The sequence below is a fragment of the Aquarana catesbeiana genome, linkage group LG03, assembly GCF_042186555.1.
Source record: "Aquarana catesbeiana isolate 2022-GZ linkage group LG03, ASM4218655v1, whole genome shotgun sequence".
Lineage (NCBI taxonomy): Eukaryota > Metazoa > Chordata > Amphibia > Anura > Ranidae > Aquarana > Aquarana catesbeiana.
Window position 1 is genome coordinate 117,918,502 of NC_133326.1, and position 17,789 is coordinate 117,936,290.

The window sequence follows — 17,789 nt, forward strand, 5'->3', positions numbered from 1 at the left end:
TCTGAGGTAACTTCATGGCCTAAGAAGTTTACCCGGGTGCAGCACCACTGTGCTTTCTGAATGGATAACTTCACTCTGGCCGTTCTTAGCTGGCCCAAGATGTGTCGGAGTTCTGTAAGGTGCTTGGTCATATCAGGACTCTTGATGAGGATGTCATTGACATATGCCAAAGTTCCTCACTCCAAGGCATCTGGCATAGCCTTGTGCATGAAGACAGCAAATTCATGGTCAGAATTAATATAGCCGAAAGGCATATGCACCCAGCAGTACTGCTGATTTCCAAAACGGAAGGCTAGTTTATACTGATCTTCTTCACTGACTTTTATGGTAAAGTACCCCTGGGCACAGTCGAGGGCCGAGAATACCTGGGATCCCTGGAGTTGGGCAAAGCATTGGTCTTTGTAGGGTACGGGCCATCCTGACATGTAGACACGCTTGTTGAGTTGTCGGAGATCAACGCACAAGTGCCACTGTCCATTTGGTTTTAAAATCCTCAGGATGGGGTGATTGCACAAGCTGTGAATGGGCCTAATTTTGTGTAACTTCCTAAAGATCTCAGCGAGAGACTCATAGGAGGCTAGCGGAAGTCTATACTGCCTTACAAATACTAGTGGGGCCTGAGGGTCGGTCTGGATTTTGGCGATGTGGAGATCAGTATTCCCACAATCGTAGGAATCCTGAGCAAAGTTTTCCTGTATGTCAAAAAGAAGTTTGCGGAGCAATTGTTGCTCAAGATCATTGGTGCATGCATTGGCTAGGGCTATGATCTCCTCGACTATCTCTTTGAATCCAGGAAAGCTTTCAGGTTGCCCTATCTCATAGGCCTCTTCAAGCCTGGCGGTTAGGTCATTGGGTGTGCGATGTGTATTTCTCTCCCAGTCAGGTCCCTTGCGGTACTCTTGTTCTTTGGTTGATCAAAGACAAGAGACATCTCTTCAATTCTACTGGTACCATCCTTAGAATCGAAGGGGTAAATGGACTCTATGATGAACATACCCTCGGGTAAGGAATTGAACAATTGTTCAATTAATTTTTCCCCCTTCTAAATATTCATCTGGTATGTCCAATCACTTGGTTGAGGACTCCAAACGTATAATTCCCCCTCTCTACCGCAAGGCCGATAAGGGTGCCCTTGGTTAGGTTAAGGTCCTGGTTTGAGAGGTTGTGGACGTAGATGGAGTGATTTTTATTCCCTCCTCCTGTATTCTCTGGAACAGGCATACTAATGCATCTGACCCCTTCAATTTTTGTCCCTTTTTGACATTTATGGGGAGTAGGAAAATTTTTATGTCCCTAGGGATGATAATTTCTCGAGCTACCTGAATTTCAGCAGCATAAGGCATCTGTTGCTGGAACATCAGGGCTGAGGTTATATCCTGGTACTCCTCGGGATCCCCCTTTAGTCGACTCCAGAAGCAGTCGTTTATTAGGTCAATTTGGGTGGCAAACTGATGCAGTAAGTTGTTGCCGAGGTAAATTTGGGATTGGGGAGATCTCTTTTATTTTATCCCGGGGAATTTAAAAAATATGGTCCTCATCTTCTACTCCCAGGCCATGATTGCCAGGTTGGATAACCGTAACATTGGGGAACTGACTATTCCTGAAGTGGATTTCTAGGGAACCAGGCCTTTCTTCCACCAGGTGACAGTGTCACCGGGAATGGGGAGTTTGAAGTCTTTCATATTTAATTGGGGAGTTGATCTGTGATCACATTACTTGATTCACACAATCAATTGTGTTGAGCCTCTTAAGGAGATCAATTCCTACTATGTGATGGCGTGGGAGATTTGCATTAATAACAGGGTGCCTAATTTCCTTATTACCTAATTTGAGTTTAAGCCAGGCAGTACCCATGACTTGCAGTAACTCTCCCCCCACTCCGATTAGTGAGCAATTAAAGCTCCTAAGTTTTGGTTTGTTGGGAATTGAATGTATTGCTTCATTAACCACTTCCAGACCACCGCAGGACTATATATGTCCTCACTTTGAGGACAGATATTGTTGTTATGACAGCAGCTTGCTGCCATAACCTCAGTATCGCGGTGTTCGGCCGGTGGCCCGCTACAGGATAAAAGTGGTCTCTGCGGCGGATTCGCCACGAGATCACTTTTTTTTTTTTTTTTTTAACAACAAGGTTGGTCTTTATTGAAAAAATGGATCACAATACATTATAAGACATAAAATTATTGCAGTGGATACATCAGTGGAAGAACAGTATATAAGCAATACACATTATGCAGCGTAAACAATAGGACACCATAGGTATACCTAACACAGGACATAAACAGATAGATTTATCCATCATCTAGTGTCATGGGGGGGGGGGGGGGGTGGACACAGAAGCACAGAGCCTAGTCATCCTTAGTGCATTTTAAACAGATAGGTCAAGGGCACTAAATAGGACATTACAATTCACCACAAAGGATCAGACCATGGCTGCCAGACCTTCTCAAATTTCTGGGGACAGCCTCTATTCATATAAGTTAGTTTATACATTGGTAGAATGGCATTAACTGAGTTTATCCACGACCCCACCGTAGGTGGCAGGGAAGAAGTCCATTTAAGGAGGATCTCTTTTTTGGCATAAAAGAGCAGTAATGAAAGCAGAAGCTTAGTATACCTAGGTCTTTGGTCATCGTCTTGTATACCCAGTAGGGCCAACTCTGCCGTCTTGGGCAGCTCCAGCCGGAGACACACATCAAGAAATTCAAAGATAGCAGACCGGTAGCGGGAGAGTCTAGGACATAGCCAAAACATATGTACAGTGGCTTGCGAAAGTATTCGGCCCCCTTGAACTTTTCAACCTTTTGCCACATTTCAGGCTTCAAACATAAAGATATAACATTTTTATTTTTTGTGAAGAATCACCAACAAGTGGGACACAATTGTGAAGTGGAACAAAATCTTTTGGATTTTTGAAACTTTTTTAACTAATAAAAAAATGAAAAGTGGGGCGTGCAAAATTATTCGGCCCCCTTGCGTTAATACTTTGTAGAGCCACCTTTTGCTGCGATTACAGCTGCAAGTCGCTTGGGGTATGTCTCTATCGGTTTTGCACATCGAGAGACTGAAATTCTTGCCCATTCTTCCTTGCAAAACAGCTCGAGCTCAGTGAGGTTGGATGGAGAGCGTTTGTGAACAGCAGTTTTCAGCTCTTTCCACAGATTCTCGATTGGATTCAGGTCTGGACTTTGACTTGGCCATTCTAACACCTGGATACGTTTATTTGTGAACCATTCCTTTGTAGATTTTGCTGTATGCTTGGGATCATTGTCTTGTTGGAAGATAAATCTCTGTCCCAGTTTCAGGTCTTTTGCAGACTCCAACGGGTTTTCATCCAGAATGGTCCTGTATTTGGCTGCATCCATCTTCCCCTCAATTTTAACCATCTTCCCTGTCCCTGCTGAAGAAAAGCAGGCCCAAACCATGATGCTGCCACCACCATGTTTGACAGTGGGGATGGTGTGTTGAGTGTGATGAGCTGTGTTGCTTTTCGCCAAACATATCGTTTTGCATTGTGACCAAAAAGTTTGATTTTGGTTTCATCGGACCAGAGCACCTTCTTCCACATGTTTGGTGTGTCTCCCAGGTGGCTTGTGGCAAACTTTAGACAAGACTTTTTATGGATATCTTTGAGAAATGGCTTTCTTCTTGCCACTCTTCCATAAAGGCCAGATTTGTGCGGTGTACGACTGATTGTTGTCCTATGGACAGACTCTCCCACCTCAGCTGTAGTTCTCTGCAGTTCATCCAGAGTGATCATGGGCCTCTTGGCTGCATCTCTGATCAGTCTTCTCCTTGTCTGAGCTGAAAGTTTAGAGGGACAGCCAGGTCTTGGTAGATTTGCAGTGGTCTGATATTCCCACCATTTCAAAATGATCGCTTGCACAGTGCTCCTTGGGATGTTTAAAGCTTGGGAAATCTTTTTGTATCCAAATCCGGCTTTAAACTTCTCCACAACAGTATTACGGACCTGCCTGGTGTGTTCCTTGGTCTTCATGATGCTCTCTGCGCTTTCAACAGAACCCTGAGACTATCACAGAGCAGGTGCATTTATACAGAGACTTGATTACACACAGGTGGATTCTATTTATCACCATCAGTCATTTAGGACAACATTGGATCATTCAGAGATCCTCGCTGAACTTCTGGAGTGAGTTTGCTGCACTGAAAGTAAAGGGGCCGAATAATTTTGCACGCACCACTTTTCAGTTTTTTAATTGCTAAAAAAGTTTAAAATATCCAATAGATTTCGTTCCACTTCACAATTGTGTCCCACTTGTTGGTAATTCTTTACAAAAAATTAAAATGTTATATCTTTATGTTTGAAGCCTGAAATGTGGCAAAAGGTTGAAAAGTTCAAGGGGGCCGAATACAGGTGCTATCCTGAGATTGGCATCTCGGGCAGTTTGGGGACCTCTGTGGGTAAATTCTGTGCAGTCTCTGAGGCGTAAAATAAATCCTATATAGGAATTTTGTTTGAATCAATTTGTCCCTGGACGATATCACCAGTTGGGAACTATTCTCAAAGCATTCCTCCCAAGTCTCTCTATCTAGGGATGGGATATCAGCCCTCCATTTATCCCACAATACATCCAGTTTTTTGGAGTCTGTTCGAAGTAACGTCAAGTATAATACCGAAAGGGGCTTATTCAGGGTTTCCTGTGCTAATAATTCCTCAACCACATCCGTCTCGAGGACAGGCGGTGACGGGAACTGAGCACGGAACGCATGCCTCAGCTGATAGTAGCGAAACATCATCCCTATAGGAAGGCCATGTTTCCTCACTAGGTCCTGAAAGGAGAATAAGGCACCGGAGGAGACAATATCCTTCAGCAATTTAATACTATAGCGGGCCCATATTTGTGGGTCAGGAATTGTCCTAAAATGTGGGAGGTTAGGATTACCCCATAGTGGACAGTAGGGGGACCACCTAGTGGGAGATAAAAAGCGTCTCCTAGCTACCCCCCATATGTGTAAAGTAGTCTTAGTGGGTCCCAAGAGGGCAGGACTGGAGGAGGCTCCACGATACATTAGATTGCCGATCTCCTTGAGAGAGCCCACCACAGCTGCTTCTAAACAGACCGCAGCATTGGCCCTAGATTGTTCAAACCACCACCTAACCGTGACTAACATGGCCGCCCAATAGTACACTAGCAAATTAGGTAAGGCCAAGCCTCCACAACTAACAGGGAGCTGAAGAGTCGATCGAGCTATCCGAGGGGAGGACCCTCTCCACAAAAATGCAGCCATATATTTCTTTAAAGAATGTCTGGGATAACCATATAGAACAGTTCCGAAAGAAATAATTAAGCTTAGGTAGGTAAATAATTTTCAATACATTTATGCGTCCTAGCAAGTTAAGGGGAAGATTGGCCCACTTGGCGCAGTGGTCTCTAAAACGTGCCACTATAGGTTAAAGATTAAGTCTTTGATAGGATCGGGGGTCGCGCGATATTCTGATTCCTAGATATGTGAATTCCTGCACCCACTTCAATACAGGCTGGGTCACTAGGTCCCTGGCCTTCGCATCTAGGGAAAAAAGTACAGACTTAGACCAGTTGATACGAATCCCTGAGAAGTGCCCAAACTCATCAAAAATTTCCAGGGCCGCCTGCAGCGACGAATCCGCATTGCGTAAATATAGCAGGGTGTCGTCGGCGTAAAGGGATATCTTCTCCTCCAGAGGGCCAACCTGCAGTCCCACAATATGGTTAGATTCACGAACCAGTGTCACCAGGGGTTCTAAAGCCAGGGCAAACAAACTGGGGGACAATGAGCAACCCTGCCTGGTCCCCCTCCAGAGGAGAAAGGCATCCGAAAGGGAGTCATTTACCCTAATCTTAGCCCTGGGAGCCCTATATAACAAGCCCAGCCAGTGAAGGAACCTAGGTCCTATCCCAAATTTCCTCAGTACCTCCCATAAATACTCCCACTCAACGGAGTCAAAAGCTTTCTCCGCATCGAGAGAGGCTATGACTCTTGTGCCTTCATTATCATGGGTGGCAGCCAGATTTAGGAATAGACGGCGTATGTTGATATCGGTACCCTTCCCCGGCATAAACCCATTTTGATCTACATGAACAAGGTCCTCTATCACCTTCCCAACGAGATCACTTTTAACGCTGGTGGGAGAGGGGCCCCCCTCCCAACACGATCTGGTGCCCTCTGCCCGGAGCTGTCGGCAGCGGCAGGGGCAATCCGATCCTTCCCGTGGCTGTGCATGGATGGCCTGCGGGGCCTACTTGAGATGGAATCACACGGAGTAGGAGGCATCCCGCCCGGCTCTCAGTGGCTTAGCTACATTAGAGGGGTTAGAAGGATACTGAAAAACAGGAGCGGAATTAACAATCCAACACTGATCCCCCATTTAGGGGCATGTCAGGGGTGTGGTGTGTGTCTCCTGTCATCGCACCCAGGGTTGTCCCCTGCTGGAGGACTGTCTGGGGTTCTAAGCATTCTGTGATCCTGGGTTGGTCACAGGAGCAGCCCCTAAAAAAGACGGGATGGCAGATTGGCAGTTGATTAGGTGTGTCATTTGTTCGCACATCTGATTAATCTGTGTCTCTACCTGTTCAATTTGCCGGCCCATGGCACTTTGGCAACCTTCCCTATGTCGCCTGACCCGGTTGCGTTCAGGACGGGACTGCAGCAATGCATTAGACTCATCACCACTCCTCTGGTCTTGATGCTGTGGCCTTTCTCTCAAGGGTTCTTGTGGTTCCCTATGATTTTGAGGAATTTGGGGAGCTACACCAACCCTAGGGTTATTGACGTGTTCCTGATTGGGAGGTGTCCTTTGATTATCAGGATTTTCATTAAAATTAAGGTCTCTCATGAAGTTGGGGTTTCTGTAATAACCAGGGTGCCCATGGAAGTTGGGGTTTCTGTTGAAGTGGGGGTACCCATGGAAGTTGGGGTCTCTGTTAAAGCGTGGGTACCCTTGAAAGTTAGGGTTCCTGTTAAAGTAGGGGTACCTATTAGAATTGGGATCTTGATTCATATTTGATTGTTGGTTGTTCTGGGACCCCTGCAGATATCCCCTCTGGCTATTTCTGTGCCCGGGGCCCCTTTCACCCTCACTACCATAACCTGGCAACCTTTGTCTGTCCTCCATCTGCTGTGGCTGGGGCGAAACTGGGGAGGTCCCATAGGTTTCCCATCTCGGACTGCCTCAGCATATGATTTCCTCTCTGTTTGTAGACCAGGAGTTTGGGGGGTCACAGTAGTAGCTGTTACGGTTTTAGGGTTAAGTTTGTCTTCTCTTTTCACCCCACCTTTTCTAGACTGCTGGATTGAGTACAGGAGATCACTCTCTCTGACTAACCAATCCAGGGAACGTCCTTTCTTAAAATCCCTTGCCAGTCCTAATTTTATATAAGCAGGTAGTGCTTCATAAAATAGAGTCTGGAATTCTGGCTGGTCCGAATTGGGGTCCTTTTCAGCCCGAAAGTATGCGCTTCTCAATACGGCCAGAAATTCTGTGGGACTCTGATTAGGGCCACATTTTAAATTGTAGGCCGCGGCTTTGGCAGCGGTAACAGTTTTGTAGGGCCCAAACTCCATTTGACACCTATGTAATAATAATCTCCCTCCATGACTGACCATATAGGGCCTGTAATGAATCAAAGAATTGTCTGTACTTTTCTTCAAATATCCATGGTAGTAACTAAATTTTGATACGATCGTCCTGAATGTTTAAGATTTTCAAGGTACGTACGTAGGTTCCTAGATGGTCAGTGATGGTTAGGGACCCCTTCTTGGAAAAAACGGGAATGGTTTCTTTTAACAAGTTTATCATTTTAGGGGTGTCATATCTTTTAACTAGGGTCCTAGGCTTCCTTTTCTGCCCATATGAATCTCTTTCTACTTTCTCCTCTGTACACTCTGGGGAATATCTTTGCAGCTTAGGGAGTGACCTATCTTCTGACCCTGTCTCATCGTAACTTACCTGTGTCCCTCAGAAATATGAATATTTCCATCTTTCCATTTCTCGTTCTTCTCAGTGAATTCGGCTCATGGATTCATAGTCTAACTGGTCTGTTAATTTTTCTATCCGTCCCTCCATTGCTCTCTGCTCGGATTTGAGTCTCTCAATTTCTGCTTCACTCTCTTTATCTCTAGCAGCAGAGTTTGCTTCAGCGGGGCCTTTTCTCTCTCGTTTTGTAATATTTTATTTCTTGTTTACCTTTTTGATATTTCTCTTGTAGTTTTTTAAGTAGGTGACGGGATTCTTCATATAAGGCCTGAGCATTTTGGATCTGGCCCACTAACTCTTCCTGACCTTCTCTACATTGCCTAAGTCTACTCTCAGCCTGTTGGATTTCATTTCACAGGGATTTTATCTTTTCTGTTTTGTTATTTAAAGTGGTGTGGATTTCCAGCAATTCTCTCTTTAAGGCTGGCATTTGTCTGGCAACTTCATTACACAAATACCACAAGATCGGCCAAGACTCCATAATGATTTCTTGTGTCTTTTGCACTAGCAAAAGCCATAATCATGTGGTAAACCCAACCATCTTCAATAAAAAAATTATCACTTAACCTCTGGGCCTGTTCTTTCTCCTCTTTGATAAATTTCTCTAAATTGTCTCCTAGGTCTAATCTTTTACGAATGTATTCGGTCACCCCATAGTCAAGGACCTGTCAGAAACCATGAAATCAGACCGAGACAGAAGTACAGTTAAATCACACTTGTTTAATAATAAAAGTAAAAAGAGCAAACGTAGTCAAAACATAGCCAAAGTTCAGTAACCGGGAATGGATAGTCAGCCAAGCCAGAAGTCGGGGATCAAAGTAGTGGAATAGCAAGCAGGATCTGGAGCCAAAAGGGATGTCAGCAAAGCCAGTCTTTAAACAGGAACGCAGGTGATAGTTTCTTGTGAAGTGACCAAGGCGAAGGCAGAGCTGCTCTGGACTGGATGGATTAAGTAGGCAGGACTGACGAGCAGGATCATCAACAGCTGAGTAACTGTGGAGAGAGATGGGAGCTGGCAATTAGCCGACAGCTAAGCGGCCAGCTCAGAGAAGGAAGGGGCTGAGCCCTGCCTTGACACAGACATCTTTCTGGTATAACCACTCAAAGTCCAGCAACAAAACAGTATGTTGCTGGTCCTTGTTGGGCATATATTGTAATCTGGGCTGAACAAAAAAAGAGATTGATCGGTGGGTATGCCCACCATTAGAATACCGCCCTGCATCCACCCACTTCTAATGATGGGCATACATGCACTTTTTTTTTAACTGTGGTGGTGAAATCACCTCCTATATCGCTGGAGTCACTGATTTATGTATCGTGAGAGCAAACGCTGTTGCTGTCAAGATAAATAAATCAGTGCTGCAGCTGAATGTTGTACCTGAAAAGCAAATAATGGTAACAATAAAACATTAACTCAAAAAAAATAACAATAATCTGTGCCAAAAAAAGAGCAAAAAATATATGCCAAAGCATGGGGGCAATCCACCCCTATTGTTAGGGGCCAATTTCCCCTCCACCCCTGCCCCCATGCTTTGGCATATATACTCTTTTTTTTTTTTTTTCAACTGTGGTGGTTAACGTCGCTGATTTGCGTATCGTGAGAGCAAACACTGTTGCTGTCAAAAGAAATTAATCAGTCCTGCAGCTGAATGGCGTACCTGAAAAGAAAATAATGGTTAACAATAAAACACAGTAAACAGTAAAGTATAAAAAAATTACATACCTGAAAAGCAAACATGATAAAACATAGTAACAATAAAACATTGCAGTTAAAAAATACAGTAAAAAGACCAGAACAATATAGAGAGAATAGAGAGAGAACAATAAAACGACAACTATTTTTGGCCTATATATATATATATATATATATATATATATATATATATATATATACATACAGTATCTAACAAAAGTGAGTACACCCCTCACATTTTTGTCAATATTTTATTATATCTTTTCATGTGACAATACTGAAGAAATGACACTTTGCTACAATGTAAAGCAGTGAGTTTACAGCTTGTATAACAGTGTAAATGTGCTTTTCCCTCAAAATAACTTAACACGGTCATTAATGTCAAAACCGATGGCAACAAAAGTGAGTACACCCCTAAGTGAAAATGTCCAAATTGGTAAGTGTCAATATTTTGTGTGGCCACCATTATTTTCCAGCACTGCCTTAACCCTCTTGGGCATGGAGTTCACCAGAACTTCACAGGTTGCCACTGGAGTCCTCTTCCACTCCTACATGACGACATCACAGAGCTGGTGGATGTTGGAGACCTTGCGCTCCTCCACCTTCCATTTGAGGATGCCCCACAGATGCTCAATAGGGTTTAGGTCTGGAGACATGCTTGGCCAGTCAATCACCTTTACCCTCAGCTTCTTTAGCAAGGCAGTGGTCATCTTGGAGGTGTGTTTGGGGTCGTTATCATGTTGCAATCCTGCCCAGTCTCCGAAGGGAGGAGATAATGCTCTGCTTCAGTATGTCACAGTACATGTTAGAAATCATGGTTCCCTCAATGAACTGTAGCTCCCCAGTGCCGGCAGCACTCATGCAGCCCCAGACCATGACACTCACACCACCCTGCTTGACTGTAGGCAAGACATACTTGTCTTTGTACTCCTCACCTGGTTGCCGCCACACACGCTTGATACCATCTGAACCAAATACATTTTCTTATTCTCATCAGACCACAGGACATGGTTCCAGTAATCCATGTTCTTAGTCTGCTTGTCTTCAGCAAACTGTTTACGGGCTTTCTTGTGCATCATCTTTAGAGGAGGCTTCCTTCTGAGACGACAGCCATGCAGACCAATTTAATGCAGTGTGCGACGTATGGTCTGAGCACGGACAAGCTGACCCCCCAACCCTTTTACCTCTGTAGCAATGCTGGCAGCACTTATACGTCTATTTCCCAAACACAACCTATGGATATGAAAATGGTGAGGCCTGTTCTGAGTGGAACCTGTCCTGTGTGATCTTGGCCACCGTGCTGCAGCTCAGTTTCAGGATCTTGGCAATCTTCTTATGGGCTAGGCCATCTTTATGTAGAGCAACAATTCTTTTTTTCAGATCCTCAGAGTTCTTTGCCATGAGGAGCCATGTTGAACTTCCAGTGACCAGTATGAGAGAGTGGGAGTGATTACACCAAATTTAACACACCTGCTCCCCATTCACACCTGAGACCTTGTAACACTAACGAGTCACATGACACCGGGGAGGGAAAATGGATAATTGGGCCCAATTTGGACATTTTCACTTAAGGGTGTACTCACTTTTGTTGCCCGCGGTTTGCACATTAATGGCTGAGTGTTGAGTCATTTTGAGGGGGCAGCAAATTTACATTGTTATACAAGCTGTACACTCACTACTTTACATTATAGCAAAGTGCCATTTCTTCAGTGTTGTCACATGAAAAGATATAATAAAATATTTACAAAAATGTGAAGGGTGTACTCCCTTATGTGAGATACTGTATATATATCTTTTTTTTTTACTTTTTTTTTTTTTACACTTTTATTTGTAACTGTAATGGTTCCAGGTTTGGGTCTCTCAAAATGCGATGGAATCTTTGGAGACCCTGTGAAAGTGTACCCTAGACTGTGCCGTGATGTACCCTACGCTAATACTACACTAGTGTGTGGTAGCGTTCGAAACATTTACCGATGCAAAGACCAGGTTGGCCAGGACAGGAGGGACAATAATAGTGGGTGTCATGCCTATATCCGCGTTTGCTACAGACATGACATCCTCTTTGGGGTGATCGTTGGGTAGGGGTACCAGGGAGGACATATGGAAACTGCCTCTCTGTATTTGGATTGGGAAGTTGGGCCACAGCACCGTCTGGAAACAGAAGGGCTGTGATGATCTCTTCCTGGAATTTAAGGAAGGATCCAGTTCGTCCTGACGCTTTGTATAGCACATAAGCGTTCAGCAGAGCCAATTGGAATAAGTATATTGGAATAAGTATACAGACACTTTTTTGTACCAGCGTCTGGCCTTACGGGCAATTAAGTACGGCGCCATCCACTGATCATTGAGGTCCACCCATCCCATTTTAAGGTTGTATTCATGGACACAGAGGGGTTTCTCCACAACACAAGTCGCCGTTGAAATTTGGACGTAACTGCGTGAAGGGAGGACAGAATGAAAACATTCAGATTATCCCTCTACTTCTAGAATGTATAATTATTCCTGCGCTACCATGAAAGGAGGGGAGAACTCAAGGTGGAACTGCTGCAGGCACTGAATATGGGTCAAGCCAAACCCATAAAGCAATGAAATAAATGAGGGGGTTGGTGCTCCCAGCAAAGTGCAAAAAATATATTGCTAAAGGTAGCAGTACACAAACATAGTGTCCACATGCACAGAAAAATCCAATACTAAAAGGATATATAGACACTGTTAAAAAACTTCTGTAAAACAATACGTGCAATGTAACACAATAATAATGACAAAGTGCAGCGTGCAAAGGTAAGTTGATGGTGCCACTAAAATGGATGTGGTAAGTATCCAACTACAAATAGCTGTGATAAATATACATACACAGCAAAACTAAATAGACTGTGCAAATTGACAAAACAATATATAATATATATATATATATATATATATATATATATATATATATATATATATGCAAAAAATATCAATAGTAAATTTTCCTGTGCAGAGTGCAAAGGACCTGTGCAAAATGCAAGTCAGTGTGCAAACCAAGCATACAGCAAAAAAGTATATTAACTGTAAAGACTATGAAAGTCCAAATAAATCAAAGGTGTGCAAAATAATTCCAAAGTGTGCAAAATAACTGAGAATATAGTCCAAAGGGATTATATCTTCTTTCTGTGAAAGAGCATTCCAATGTGCAAAATAGTGCAATAAGGTGCTGGAAAAGTGGATATCTCCTCTTCGTGCACAGGACACACACTGGTGAGAAGTGGCCTCTTACCTTGCGGTAAAAAGGTAACCGCATATATTCACTGGTAATGGCAGCTTCTCCCTTATGTTCCTGGACCAGATGGGGTTCTCAATATGTCTTTGTCTCTCAGCGGAAGCAGGAGGGGAGGTAAAGAAAAAAGGGGGCCGGTAGTGTAGTATTTTCAATCAGTAATAGATCTTTATTCGTTTAGCGATAGGAGTACTCACATAGCCTACATTATAAAATCAAACAAAAGACTTATCTCCTACGGGCGGCAAGCTCGTTTGCCTACGTCAGTATCAGAGTGCCTGTCCTGTCCCTACGCGTGACGTCACGGTAACCTCACCCTAACTGACCCTAATACCCAGCATCATCCGTGACACTTATACGGCAATCAGAAAATAGATCTACTAGTGACACTGGTGACCGGGGGTTAAATCTTTATTTAGGGGGGTACCCTTGACCTACCTGGGCCTACTACTAGCTGCCCTAAGTGACACCAATGCAGTGATCAAGAAAAATCTGAGAACTGCAATTGGTGAAACAGTGACAGGGAGTTAAGGGGTTAACTGGGGGGGGGTGTTCGGGGGGTGAAATGTGTGCCTACGTGTACTGTGTCAGTGTAGTGTTGGTGCAACTCACTTTTAGATGTCCTCTCTCCTCTCTCTGGAACCGAAAATAATTCCACAAGGGGAAATGACATTACTTCACATACCTGTGTTTACACTTACAGGCAGGGGAAGCATTTCATTGGTCAGAACCGATCAGCAGGTCCAGGCCAGAAATCATTTGGCCTGGACCTGAAGACTGATCAGTTCTGCAACGAATCCAATCACCGCGGGCACGGCGGGTATGCACACTCGCCCCCTGCCTTCGGGCGTGAGCTGCATACGGGTACGTGGTTTTGCGCACCCATGCCATTCTGCCGACGTATATTGGTGTGAGCCGGTTGGGAACTGGTTAAGCATGCATTAAGAGTCACCATAAGTCCCACTTATTTGATTCTAGCATAAAGCTCAACAGGAGACAGGGGATATCTTTTTTTTTTCCAACGCAGTGCCACCAAGCAGCATACAGCCATGAGGATGCGTGATGCAAATTTTTTAGCGGCTTTGGAGAGGAAAGGCGGGAACAGGCCTAGTAGGAATACCTTAGAAGTGAAGAGGGAGGTCAGGTCTAATAAATACTCATAATTTTTCCTCCCCCATGTGCCTCTTCCCCTGATTTCTCTGTCAAGATCGATAGCACCACCACTATCAGCCCATCTCCACAATCCAAGGTTCTAGGTGTAATCCTGTACTCTGAACTATCCTTTCGGCCCCATGTCCAATCCAGGGACGTGCGGTGAGGTCAGTGGCTGGTGTGGCACTGTCTAGTATCAGAGCCAGATACACACAGGTTACACACGCCGTGATTGTTATAGCGAGAGCAATAATTCTAGCACTAGATCTCCTCTGTAACTCCAAACATGTAATCTGTAAAGAAAATTAAAGTCGCCTATGGGGATTTTTAAGTACTGAAGTTTGGCGCCATTCTATGAGTGTGTGCAATTTTAAAGCGTGACATGTTAGGTATCTATTTACTTGGCATTTTCACTTAGGGGTGTATTCGCTTTTGTTGCCAGCGGTTTAGACATTAATGGCTGTGTGTTGAGTTATTTTGAGGGGACAGCAAATTTACACTGTTATACAAGCTGTACACTCACTACTTTACATTGTAGCAAAGTGTCATTTCTTCAGTGTTGTCACATGAAAAGATATAATAAAATATTTACAAAAATGTGAGGTGTGTACTTACTTTTGTGAGATACTGTACATACTATCTGTTTATGTTACAGATAAGTGAAGAATATTTGTTTTCCTGAAGAAGCAGGCATTGGTCTGTGAAATGCGTTGAATGTGGAGACCTTGTCTGTTACTTTCATGAATGTAATCAACTGCTGGATTCACTCATGTATACCATGAATGATCTCTTTATATGAAATATGTAAATTGTAATTTCAACAATATGTGCTATTGACATGCATTTAAATACATTGTTTTAATTGGATAAAATAATTTCTTATTTTTTTATAATTGCTAGATCATTGTGGTACCGTTAAAGTCCTGTTAGTTTTTCTTGAAGGGATTGCAGTACAATGTTCAATATTTGATGATGTTGTACCTAATAAGTATGTAAAAGTACATCTCCCCACCCTGCATTGTGCAACGTACCTTATCCTGGTTCACAGGGTTTTTTTTGGGTTTCTTTACCAGCAATGTCGCTTGTTTACTGCCACGCGGTGTTAAAACTTCCTCCCTTTAATCAGCCAAACATAATATTTCCTCAAATCATATACTGGAAATTACAGCTCATGGTCAACCAAGATGCTCTCCATATAATTATAGATAACTTTTTTTTAACTAACAATTTTGTTGATGGTTAAAAAACATATACCGTACATGGAAAAAAAAGAATGAGCTAATTAAAAAAATTATATAGACAAAATAGGAATGTAGATCGTACACATACTGCCCTTACAATTATACAATTTGTGAGTTTTGTAGTTTGCATGCTTTTCACACAGTATGTTGGTTTACACGTCCACTAACAAGTGTGTTGCATTTATTTCATGTAAATTATCTAAAGTGTCAATCTTCCTGTCAGTGGTATATTTCCTGTGTGATAATGTATATCCTGAAAGCGGTTTTCATGCATTTTAAAGCCTAAGTAATGGTTTTTATGGATTATAAATGATAAATTAATGCATTTTGCCAAACTTGTGTCCTTTTATCATATTAAACACCACTGCTGGGGGCCTGATGTGTCCTTCCTAACCTGTTTCCCCTGAGAACAATTTTTTTTTTCATTTATCTTTTTTTTTTTTTTTTTTTTTTTTACAGACATACAATTCAGTACTAAGAATACAGGGGTAACACATTCAAGTCTTTCAACAAAGTTGAATCACTCACATTAGCGGAACAGTATAGCATATTGGGGTTGATTTACTAAAACTGGAGAGTGCAAAATCTGGAGCAGTTCTGCATAGAAACCAATCAGCTTTCAGGGTTTTTTTTTTTTTGTCAAAGCCTAATTGAACAAGCTAAAGTTAGAAGCTGATTGGCTACCATGCACAGCTGCACCAGATTTTGCACGCTCCAGTTTTAGTAAATCAAGCCCATTGCGTCTAATTGAGGAAGACAGTAAGAAGGAACCCATTGGCAATGGGCACTACAGGCTTAGGTTATCCAGCTCATGGCCAGTAAAACAAACCCATCTGCAAAAACAATAGGGCGATAGCCTAATCGAGATATAAAATGGAGGGTATCAGGAGTTACTGGCATACTTACCCAGCCATGAGGGAAAAAAATTAACGAGCAAATAAATCTAGTGTCAGAGTAGAAGAAACAAGGGAAAGAATGGGAAGCCACGAGGAGGAAAAGTGAAGGAGAAAAACAGAGAGGTACACAGGGTGGGAGAAGGGGTTATGAAGGATCACTCCATCATGGCCGGCTTTGTTCAGGGTGTTCTCCCTCCAAGATCCATTCCTAGAATGTAGATTAAAATTGGAACATAGACTAGGATGGCTAGTTTTATTTGAACTTTTCTTCTCTGCCATTTTCCTGCGTCAACAGATGCTCTAGGTCAGTGATGGCGAACCTTGGCACCCCAGATGTTTGGGAACTACATTTCCCATGATGCTCAATTACACTGCAGAGTGCATGAGCATAATGGGAAATGTAGTTCCAAAACATCTGGGGTGCTAAGGTTCGCCATCACTGCTCTAGGTCCATGATAGTGTCAAGTTCACTCACTTATTCAGCAAGAGAAGGTATGGTTTTAGTTTTCCAGTGACAGGGAATAACCATCCTGGAGGATGCCAGGACATATTTGACTTTTTTTTTTGGCAAACTTAATAGGTCCTGTAATCATGGAGAGGAGCGCAATGGTGGGAGAGAGTGGAATTTGGGTTGCCATGAGCCTAAAATATAGGTTGAAGATTCATGTCCAGAATGCTTGAAGAGGGGGTAATTCCCACCAAATGTGGAATATAGTGCCTTTAGAAATATGTCACCTCCAACATATATCCAGAACTGTGTAGTCAAACTGATTAAGGTTGGGGGGATATCTGTATCACCTGGTGGTGAGTTTGAACCCCTTTTTCATGCACTATTGACAGTTTGTGGGTCAGGATAAAACATTTTTGCCAGTCCGCCAGGTCAATTGTGGTCCTTTTCCCACAATAGTACGTATGAAGGCATTAATCATAGCATTTTACAGGACCTTAATGCTACTGATGACATGTTACTAAACAATCCTGCAATTCTCTACTTATACTTGTAATCTCTGACATTCACTGGAAACATTCATTATTTCCAATCTAAATAGTAAACTGTGGCTTTTGTAGTCACTTCCAAAGGCCTGTGTAACCAATGTTCTACATTCTAATGCCCCGTACACACGGTCGGATTTTCCGATGGAAAATGTCCGATCGGAGCGTGTTGTCAGAAATTCCGACCGTGTGTGGGCTCCATCGGACATTTTCCATCGGATTTTCCGACACACAAAGTTGGAGAGCAGGAGATAAAATCCGTTGTCGGAAATTCCGATCGTGTGTACACAAATCCGACGGACAAAGTGCCACGCATGCTCAGAATAAATAAAGAGATGAAAGCTATTGGCCACTGCCCCGTTTATAGTCCCGACGTACATGTTTTACGTCACTGCGTTTAAAACGATCGGATTTTCCGACAACTTTGTGTGACCGTGTGTATGCAAGACAAGTTTGAGCCAACATCCGTCGGAAAAAATCCTAGGATTTTGTTGTCGGAATGTCCGAACAAAGTCCGACCGTGTGTACGAGGCATAAGACACTGACTGGTTATTATACTGTAAAATCTCATTGCTAATTC